The sequence below is a fragment of the Oryctolagus cuniculus genome, chromosome 3, assembly GCF_051225735.1.
Source record: "Oryctolagus cuniculus isolate XC-2025 breed Fujian yellow rabbit chromosome 3, ASM5122573v1, whole genome shotgun sequence".
NCBI classification, from domain to species: Eukaryota; Metazoa; Chordata; class Mammalia; order Lagomorpha; family Leporidae; genus Oryctolagus; species Oryctolagus cuniculus.
In genome coordinates this window covers 163769702-163780251 of record NC_142869.1, presented here as the reverse complement: position 1 = coordinate 163780251, position 10550 = coordinate 163769702, and the positions used below count along the sequence as shown (strand labels likewise).

At 42.8% G+C, this 10550-nt stretch overlaps 1 non-coding gene and 1 pseudogene across 1 annotated transcript; both read right to left on the bottom strand.

Moving 5' to 3' along the window:
- Nucleotides 1-2766: 2766 nt before the first annotated feature.
- LOC149127580 (adenosylhomocysteinase pseudogene) lies at nucleotides 2767-3408 on the bottom strand (annotated as a pseudogene).
- Nucleotides 3409-7305: 3897 nt separating this feature from the next.
- On the bottom strand, nucleotides 7306-7391 carry LOC149127579 (small nucleolar RNA SNORD14). Its single transcript, XR_016232041.1, has one exon. It is a non-coding gene; the product is annotated as a small nucleolar RNA SNORD14 (small nucleolar RNA).
- Nucleotides 7392-10550: the final 3159 nt, after the last annotated feature.

The window sequence follows — 10550 nt, the reverse complement described above, 5'->3', positions numbered from 1 at the left end:
GCATTTGAAATTTGCTCTCTTAGTTACTTCAAAATATAGAATACATTATTTTTTTTACTATAGCCACTGTAATCTATAATAAATCTCACAATTATTCCCCCTGTCTTCCTAAAACTTTTTACCCTTGGATCAAAAATTTCCCATTCATTCGGGGCTGGTGCTATGGTGTAGGTAAAGCCACTGCCTGCAGCGCTGGCATCCCATGTTGGTGCTGGTTTGAGTCCTGGCTGCTCCACTTCTGATCCAGCTCCCTGCTAATGTGCCTGGGAAGGCAGCAGAGGATGGTCCAAGTGCTTGGGTTCCTGCCTTCCTGTGGGAGGCCCAGAGGAAGCTCTCGGCTCCTGGCTTTGGCCTGGCTCAGCCCCGGCTATTATGGCCATTTGGGGAGTGGACCAGTGGATGGAGGATCTCTCTCTCTCTCTCTCTGCCTCTGCTTCTTCCTATCTGTAAGTCTGCCTTTTAAATGAATAAATTAATCTTTAAAAAAATTCCCATGGACTGCCTCCTTGTTCCCCCATCCTCTGGTAACTATCACTCTGCTCTCTATTTCTAAGAGTTCAACTTTTTTATATTACACATTTAAGTGAGATTATGCAGTATTTGTCCTCCTATGCCTGACTTATTTCACTTAATGTAATGTCTTCCAGATTCAAATTTGTTGCCACAAATAGATTTCCTTCTTTCTAAAAATATTTTGCTTAATAAATTATCTTTTTAGAAGTATTAAAACATTTCCCCAAAATTGATTTATTTGAAAGAGTTACAGAGAGACTTTCTATTTTCTGGTTCACTCCCCAAATGGCCTCTACGGCCAGGGCTGGACCAAGCTGAAGCCAGGATTCTAGAACTCCATCTGGGTCTTGGGCCATCTTCCACTGCTTTCTCAGGTGTGTAAGTAAGGAACTGGATAGGAAATGGAGCAGCTGGGACTTGAACTGGCACCCATGTGGGATGCTGGTACTATAGGACATAGCTGGCATCCATGTGGAATACTGGTATTATAGGTGATGACTTAACTTGCTGCCACAATGCTGGCCCCTCAAAAAAATTTTTTTTTGATAGGCAGAGTTAGACAGTGGGAGAGAGAGACAGAGAGAAAGGTCTTCCTTCCCTTGGTTCACCCCCCAAATGGCCACTGCGGCCAGCGCACCGCGCTGATCCGAAGCCAGGAGCCAGGTGCTTCTCCTGGTCTCCCATGGGGGTGCAGGGCCCAAGCACTTGGGCCATCCTCTACTGCCTTCCCGGGCTACAGCAGAGAGCTAGACTGGAAGAGGGGCAACCGGGACAGAACTGATGCCCCAACCGGGACTAGAACCCGGGGTGCCAGCACCGCAGGCAGAGGATTAGCCTAGTTGAGTCATGGTGCTGGCCCCCCTCAAATGTTTTAAAAATTTTGTTTGAAAGACAAAGAGCAAGTGAGCAAGTGAGCAAGTGAGCAAGTGAGAGTGTTCTTCCATTTACTGGTTCACTCCTTAAATACCCACAAAAGCCAGGGTTGGTCCAGGGTGAAGCTAAAAGTCTAGAACTCCATCTGCATCTCCCACATGGATGGCAGGGACCCAAGTACTTGGGCCATCACTTGGTGCCTCTCAGGTGCACATTAGCAGGAATCAGAATTGCATCTAGGACTCAAAGCCAGGTACTCTGGTATGGGGTTGTGAGTGTCCCAGTGCCATCTTAATAGCTGTGCCAAATGCCCACCATAAGATTTCCTTCATTTTAAAGACTGAATAGTGTTCTATTGTGTATATGAATGTATACCATGGTTTCTTTATCCATTCATCCGCTAATGAACACTGGGGTTGATTCTACATCTTGCTACTCTGAATAATGCTGCAATGAAATCCAGACCCAGGAGTGCAGATACAACTTTTATGCATTTACTGGTTCTAGTTTCTTTGCATACATATTCAGAAGTGGAATTACTAGATCATACAGTCATTCTATTTTTAGGATTTTTTTTGGGGGGGGAACCAAAGTTTTTATTCACTCAACTTCTTGTTTTCTTTTGGGTTCATGTTTCAATCTGTTTCAGCGTGGGTTGGTGGAAGAATGGCTCATCACAAAGCTGGGTGACCCATGGTACAAGCCAGGTGGACCAGGCAGCCCTTGGCCAGCAGGGTGGTGCAATGCCCATTCTTCAGCCAGTAAGCAGTTCACCTGGGGCTTGATTGCTCACCTTCTCCACAGAGTTGTCTTAACATCAACATCCACACTAAGGTGTCCAGTATTACACACAATGGCATTATGCCTTGTTTGCTGAAAATCCTAAGAATGGTGATATTGACACAGCACAGCCCGTGATGGTGACAAAGATGTTGCCTTCCTTACAGGCCTCAGCCATAGCAGTCACCTCATAGCCCTCCACGACAGCACACAATGTGTTGATGGGATTGATTCTAGAGATGGTGACATGGGCCTGCAACCCATGGGCCTGCTACTGCTGCTACCTATCATATCTGTGCCCATTTAATGCCATTTCTTATTTATTTATTTATTTGACAGGTAGAGTTATAGACAGAGTTATAGAGAGAAAGGACTTCCTTCTGTTGGTTCACCCCTCAAATGGCCACTATGGCCGGTGCTGTGACGATCAGAAGCCAGGAGCCAGTGCTTCTTCCTGGTCTCCCGTGGGAGTGCAGGGCCCAAGCACTTGAGCCATCCTCCACTGCCCTCCTGGGCCACAGCAGAGAGCTGGACTGGAAAAGTAGCAACCGGGACTAGAACCTGGCACCCATACGGGATGCCAGTGCCATAGGTGGAGGATTAACCAAGTGAGCCACGGCACCGGCCCCATTTAATGCCATTTCTGAGGGACTCCCACAGCCACAGAGGTTGTCAGACTTGTTCTTGGCGACAGAGCCATTGATGCTGATGATAGGTACTTTCAGGATCCCAGTGGCCATCATCTTGCCTAGGTTGTGGACCCCAGTGTGTTCTTCGAAATGCCCTGTGTGCCTGAAAGCCACCGTGTGTACTTCATGTTTATGAAGGTGATGGAGTCACCACTGTTGCCAGAATCAGGTTGAGAAGCCTGTTCTTAAAGTATAGTGTCTGCTTGATGCACCAGAGGCACCCCTCATATATTTTTGTCCTTCCTGGCACACAGTCAAATGCCAGTCTTGGCAATGGCCTCCGTAGCATGGTCTTGGGTGGAGATGTTGCAGCTGGACCACTGTACCTCAGCACTCAGGGCACAATAATGATTGCAATAAAGATGGCAGTCTCCACAGTCAGGTCCAGGCAGCTGGCAATGCAGCCACCCTTCAGAGGCTTGGAGGCTGGGTGCCTCTCCTTTGCGTGTATCAAGCATAGCTCCTTATTCTCTGTGATGTCCAGAGCCTTGTGTGCCTATGCAGATGAACCGATGTCCATGACTTTGTCAGAATGCTGATGATGTTTTTGCATCTCATGATGGAAACAGGGGGCTGAGCATTAGACTGGGGACAGGCACAGGGCAGGTGATAGAGGACCCTATTCTAGCATTTTTAAGAAACCTCCATACTGTTTTCCTCAATGACTTTATTGATATTCCCACTAATGGTGTAAAAGAATTCTCATACCAAAATACCAAAATTCTCTCTTTGTCATCCCTTGTTTTTCATCTTTTTTGATAAAAGCTATCTCATTGTGGTGTGAGACGATACATCCTTATGGTTTAATTTGCATTTTTCTAATGGTTACTGACACTGAATATTTTTCATATCCTCATTGACCATTTGTCTTCTTTTGAGAAATACCTGTTCAGGTCCTTTACCCATTTCTTTCTTTATTAAAAATTATTTTTATTGTACATGTTTATGGAGTACAGTGTGACAAGTCAACAAATGTATTCAATGTGTGAAAGTCAAAAATCGGGTTAACATTTTCATTTTTTTTAGATTACAGTAATGGTGATTATTTAGAGGTATAGTGTGATGTTTCAGTGCATGTATACAATGAAAACTAATCAGGCAGCCAGCGCCGCGGCTCACTAGGCTAATCCTCTGCCTTGCGGCGCCAGCATACCGGGCTCTAGTTCCGGTCAGAGCGCCGGATTCTGTCCTGGTCGCTCCTCTTCCTGTCCAGCTCTCTGCTGTGGCCCGGGAGTGCAGTGGAGGATGGCCCAAGTGCCTGGGCCCTGCACCCCATGGGAGACCAGGAGAAGCACCTGGCTCCTGGCTTCGGATCAGCGCGGTGCGCCGGCCGCAGCGTGCCAGCCATGGCGGCCATTGGAGGATGAACCAATGGCAAAGGAAGACCTTTCTCTCTGTCTCTCTCTCTCACTGTCCACTCTGCCTGTCAAAAAAAAAAAAAAAAAAAAAAAAAAAAAAAGAAAAGAAAGAAAACTAATCAGGGTAATTAATGTTTCCCTCTCCTTATAATTTTATGATTGGGATCTTGGGATTTTCTTCTATTTGCTGAGGAAAAATATAATAGGTTATTTTGATCCATAGTCATCCCACTCTGCTAGAAACGCTGGCCTTGCATCTGTGATTTGGTACATTATTCAACTTCCTTCTGACCTCTCCCCCATACCCTTCCCAGCTTCTAGTAATCATTATTATAATCAGATTACCATATTTTTTACTTGTTAGTGAGTTTGAGTTCCTGCTATGTTTTAGATATCAACATATAGATCATATGTATGGTCTCCAAATATTTCCTCCCATTCTGTGTGTTGTCTCTTCATGTTGTTAATTGCTTCCTTTGATGTGCAGAGGCCTTTAGTTTGATATAATCCAATTTGTCTATTTTTGTTGCCTGTGGTTTTCAGGTCATAGCCAAAATACCATTGTCCAGATCAATGTTATGGTGCCTTCTGCCTATTTCCTCCTGTTAGTTATACAGTTTGGGATCTAATGTTGAAATCTTTAATCCATTTTGAGTAGATTTTTGTATATGAAAGATAAGGATCTAATTTCATTCCTCCGTATATGAACATCCAGTTTCATTAGCACCATTTATTGAAGGGATTGTGCTTCCCTCATTATGTATTCCTGACACCTTTGTCCAAAATCAGTTGATTGTACAAGCATGGATTTATTTCTGGGCTTTTTATACTGTTCTGTTGGTCTGTAAGTTTGTTTTCAAGCAAGTATCATATTGTTCTGATTATAATTGACTTATAATGAATTTTTAAATCAGACAATGTGATGCCTCTAGGTTTGTTCTTATCACTTAAGATTGTCTTGGCTATTGGGGTCTTTTGTGGTTCTATATAAATTTCAGGATGTTTTTCTTCTGCTGTGAAAAATGATATGGGAATTCTGGTAGGGATTTCATTGAATCTGTAGATTGCTTTGGGTAGGATGGGCTTTTAAAAATGGACTTAAAATCTTGATTTTTAATTTTCACTTGATTTGAAAGGCAATGAGAGAGAGATTGATCTGATCCAGGGAGCTGGATCAGAAGTGGAGCAGCCAGGACTAGAATTGTGACCCATATGGGCTGCTGGCCTTGCCAGCAGTGCCTTAACTCACTGTGTCACAGCACCCACTTTGCTGGTTCACCCCTCTAATGCCTGCAATAGCAAAGGATGGGCCAGGCTGAAGAAAGGAGCCCAGAACTCTATCAGGGTCTCCCATGTGGGTGACAGGGACACAACTACTTGAAGAACCATCTGTTGCCTTCTAGCAAGTGCATCAGTTAGAAGCTAGTGATGGGAGTGGAGCCAGGACTTGAACTAGGCACTCTAATATGGGATGTGGATCTCCCAAGGGATGACCCAACTGCTGCACCAAATGCATGACCCTAGTATGGACATTTTTTTTTACTTATTTTTAAATTCGAAGTTTAAGTTTGAAGTTGGCGAACTCAAAAGGCTTCCATAGCCTTGGCAACTCATGTCTAGAGCCTAGGGAGATTACTGATGCCATAAACAAGAGTGTCAATTTGTTAAGTCAACAACAGGAGTCACTGTGTACTTACTCCTCATGTAGGATCTCTGTCCTTAATGTGTTGTCCAATGTGAATTAATGCTATAACTAGTACTGAAACAGTATTTTACACTTTATGTTCTGTGTGGGTGCAAACTGATGAAATCTTTATTTAATATATACTAAATTGATCTTCTGTATATAAAGATAATTGAAAATGAATCTTGATGTGAATGGAATGGGAGAGGGAGCAGGAGATGGGAGGGGTGCGGGTGGGAGGGAAGTTATGGGGGGGAAAACCATTGTAATCCATAAACTGTACTTTGGAAATTTATATTTACTAAATAAAAGTTTAAAAAATTCCTATTTATTGATATTCATTTATTAGATTAACAATGTTAATTCCTCTAATCCTGAATACAGGATATATTTCCCTTTATTTGTGTTTTCATCAGTTTTTTATAAGTGCTTTATGGTTTTCAATATATAGGTTTTTTACTTCCTTGGTAAAATTCACACCTTACTTATTTGTTTTTGTTGCTACTATTAGTGGGATTTTCTTAATTTCCTTTTGGGATAGTTATTGGCATATAGATATGCTACTGATTTTGATATAAAATTGATTTATAAGTTCTAGCCGGTTTTTTTGGCGAGTTCTATGGGCTTTCTCTATATAAGATCATGTCATCAGCTAATATAGACAGTTTTAGTTCTTTCCTACTACAATGCCTTCTGTTCCTCTTGCCCAGTTGTTCTGGATAGGACTTCGAGGGCCATGGTGAAAAGAATGTTGAGAGTGGACATCCCTGTCTTGTCTCTGATCTTAGAGGAAAAGCTTCCAACTTTTTACTGCTGAGAAAATGCTTGCTCCTGGTTTGTTATATGGCCTTTTTCTGGGTTGAGATGCATTCCTTTTATTTATACCTAATCTATTGAGAGGTTTTTCTCATGAGAAGTGGATTTCTAAAAATAGAATTGAGTAGGAAACATTCATCTTTTGTGTTGTTATATGTAAATACACACATAATAATTATGTGTACATATATTATGCAATATGTATTTGTACTAGGACATAATCTGAAAGTATTTCCTAATGTAGAATAAAAATATTTGACAACTACAGGCTACACCTCCAGGCCAGCAGTTCTTAAATATGTCCAACATCTCGAGTAGCTGTTTAAAAATTTCCCTCCAGTCCTCCCTCGCCACCTCCCCACCTCCTTTTTTTTTTTTTACAAAAATATTTTATTTATTTGAAAAGCAGGGGAGTTACAGGGCAGGAGAGGGGGAGGAAGAGGAGGAGGAAAAGGAGGAAAGAGAGAAATTGGTCTTCTTTTTTTTTTTTTTTATCAGAATAAGCTTTTAAGCATCTGCAGTAAGGTTTATTATAACACAGAACCCCACTGTCACACTAAAATAAAGCCCTAGCTATTTTGTGGCATTTAGGTCACTCAGACATCCAAGGAAGGTAACTGCCAACACTGTTGAGTTCTGGTGGAAACCGCGAATGTTTTGGACCATTCATCATTGTGAAGAAATTGGTCTTCTATCTACTGGTTCATTCCCCACAAGGCCACAACAGCTGGAACTGGGCCAGGCTGAAGCCACAGGAGCCAAGAACTCCATCTGGGTTTCCCATGTGGGTTTAGGGTCCCAAGCACTTGGGCCATCCTCTGCTGTGTTCTCAGGTGCATTAGCAGGGAGCTGGATCGGAAGTGGAGCAGCCAGGACCAGAACTGTGACCCATATGGGATGCTGGCCTTGCAGGCAGCAATTTAACTCACTGTGTCACAGCACCCACCCCTCACTCCTGCTCCTGAGGACCCTGCCTGTGCTCTCAGAGGGCTCTCCTTTGCCTCACATAGCTTGTAGGGGCCATCAGGTGAAAGAGAAAGCCTGGGGAAATCCTTCCCTTCCCCCAAGTTATACACACCGATCTTCCTCCCTCCTTCTCCTCCGATTCTGTCTTCCTGGGAGAGTTGTCCTTCCTACTAGCCTGGAGCTCACCCTTTCCTTTTCCTCATGGACTGCCCTGCTTCAAATGTTTGTTGTGCTCAAGCTTCATAGTTGAAATCTTACCCCCCACCAAGAAAGTGGTGTTAGGAAGTGGGGTGTTTGGGGAGTGATTACATCATGAGGATGGAGTCCTCATGGGAAAGAGGCTTCAGACCCCTTGCTCTTTGTACCACCTAAGAATGCAGTCAGAAGACGGCCATGTACAAGTAGACGTGGGATCTGCCGGTGCCCTGACCTTGGCTTCCCAGCTTGCAGAACTGTGAGCAGTATATTTCTGTCTCTGTAAGCTACCTGGTCATTCAAAGTATGTATGTACGTATGTATGTATGTATTTTTGGGTCTTGCTTTTCCTCTTGGAGATAGAAACCCTGTGCACCGTATCTCCTTACTCCAAATTCTTTTCCTGTGTGACTTCTGTGTCACCCCCTTTCCTGAATCTCTTCCTACCATATTCTTTCTGAATTTCATCCCCATCACGCGCCCGCACGGTTTCCTCTTCCCTTGGTCACCCTGTGAAGTTAGGTTTTCTCGGCATTCCACTGGGGTTCTGTGCTTCCCACTCTTCAGACAGTTTTTCAGGGATTTCATTAGACTTGTAGCTTCAGGTACCATTTGTACTCTGGTTAGCTGTGTCTGTATCTCCAACAAAAAGATCTCTAAAATGGAACTCATTGTTTCCCCCAAACCTGCTATTCTGCTCTCCATCAATGGCACCCTCCATCTATTAAGTCGCTCTGTCAACTTAGGTGCCTTTTGGAATCGCACCCTCTTCATGTGCACACCACAGCAAAGGTCCCCTTGCCCACCTCTTGGACTCATGTCCTCGTCATCTCTGGTGCTACTACTCATGTTGGGTTCCTGTCCCTCTTTGTTTTCAAGATGGCAGTGCCCTCCCCACTGATCTGTTTCTAATCTTGCTCCTCTTTAACTTTTTGCCCTATTCTACCATTGCCATGGCTTTCCTTTCTTGAAAACTGTAATGACATCATAGAAATAGACTCTAGGGGCTAACACTGTGTTGCAATGGGTTAAAGCCCTAGCCTGCCATGTTGGCATCCCATATGGGTGCCAGTTTGAGTCTTGGCTGCTCCACTTCTGATCCAGCTCTCTGCTATGGCCTGGGAAAGCAGTAGAAGATAGCCCAAGTCCAAGAGGCCCTGCATCCATGTGGGGGACCCGGAAGAAGCTCCTGGCTTTGGATCAGTGCAGCTCCGGCCGTTGTGGCCTTCTGGGGAGTGAACCAGTGGATGGAAGATCTCTCTCTCTCTCTCTCTCTTTCTCTCTCTCTCTCTCTCTCTTTCTCTGTGTATATGTAACTCTGTCTTCCAAATAAACAAATGTTTTTTTAAAAAGTAGACTCTAACAGGTTTTTGTTGTAACAAAATTTTAAGCAAAACAGTGGAAGAAGAAATGAAAATCTCTTCCCCCCTCCCCCAATATTGCTCCTTCCTGCAGAGGTAATCGTGTGAACAATTTGATGTATGCTGTGGTTCTGAGGTCGAATGTCCCCCAGTGTCCAGTGTGTTAAAGGTCTGGTCCGCATGTGATGCTACTGGGAGATGCTGGGATCTTTAGGAGGTGGGGTCCAGTGAGGGTTCTTGGGTCACTAGGGATGTACCCTTAGAAGCTAGCTGTTTCTGTGACCTCTTGAATTCTGGTGGGAATGTTGTTATAAAAGCCCGAGCTGGGGCCTCTGATTCTCTCCCTGCCTCCTGTCTCATTAAGTGATCCTTTCATGGCGTGGACCCCATCATCCACCATCTGTCATCTGCCATAGGCCCCTCACCAGATCCACATCCTGGCATGCACCGTGCCATCTGAACTTTTAGCCTCCTAAACCACTAGCTAGATAAACCTCTTTGCTTTGTAAGTAGCTTGTTTCAGGTATTTCATTGCAGTAACAAAACTAAAACACGTGAATATTTCTGGCCCTTTTTTCCTTTCCTTCACATATGCCTACAGGTTCACAAACAAATTACAGGACTGGATATTTGCATAAATGAGTTGTACTGTTCACTCAAGTTCACTTTTTCTCTCAATGTACCTTAACATAAGGCAATATATTCTTGTCTATGTAATTATTTCAAACTACTATATAATTTTACATAGTATGGGTTTAATTTTCCTCTCTCTAACTAATGGATGCTTAGATTGTTTTTGCTTTCTGGCCATTGCTGACAATGTTGTTAAAAAATCTTTGTACATATATTGTATCATAATGGAAAGCATATTTTAAAGTAGAATTGCTGGCTTAAAGACTATATGCATCTAAAATTTCAATCAATACTGCCAAATTATCTTCTGAAAAGCTGCATTCAATTTATATTTCCGTTAAAATTGCTTCCTGACATTCATACACCAATACTGAATATATACTGTTTGCAAATATGATTGTAAAACATATCCAATTGTTTCTTTTTTTTTTTATTCTTTTGGCCAGTAGTAACATCTTTCACATGTGTACTGTGAAACATTTTGGGAAATACTTCTTTTATTCTTTGCCTATTTTTAATTGAATTGTTTGTCTTTTTCTAACTGATTTTTGGGAGCTCTTAGAAGTATTCTCTCACATTCTGTTGCTTGTGTGTGTGTACTTCCTTTAAAGTATGTTTTATTATATAAATATATATAAATTTATAAAATACATATATAAATATATTTTATAAATAAAATATT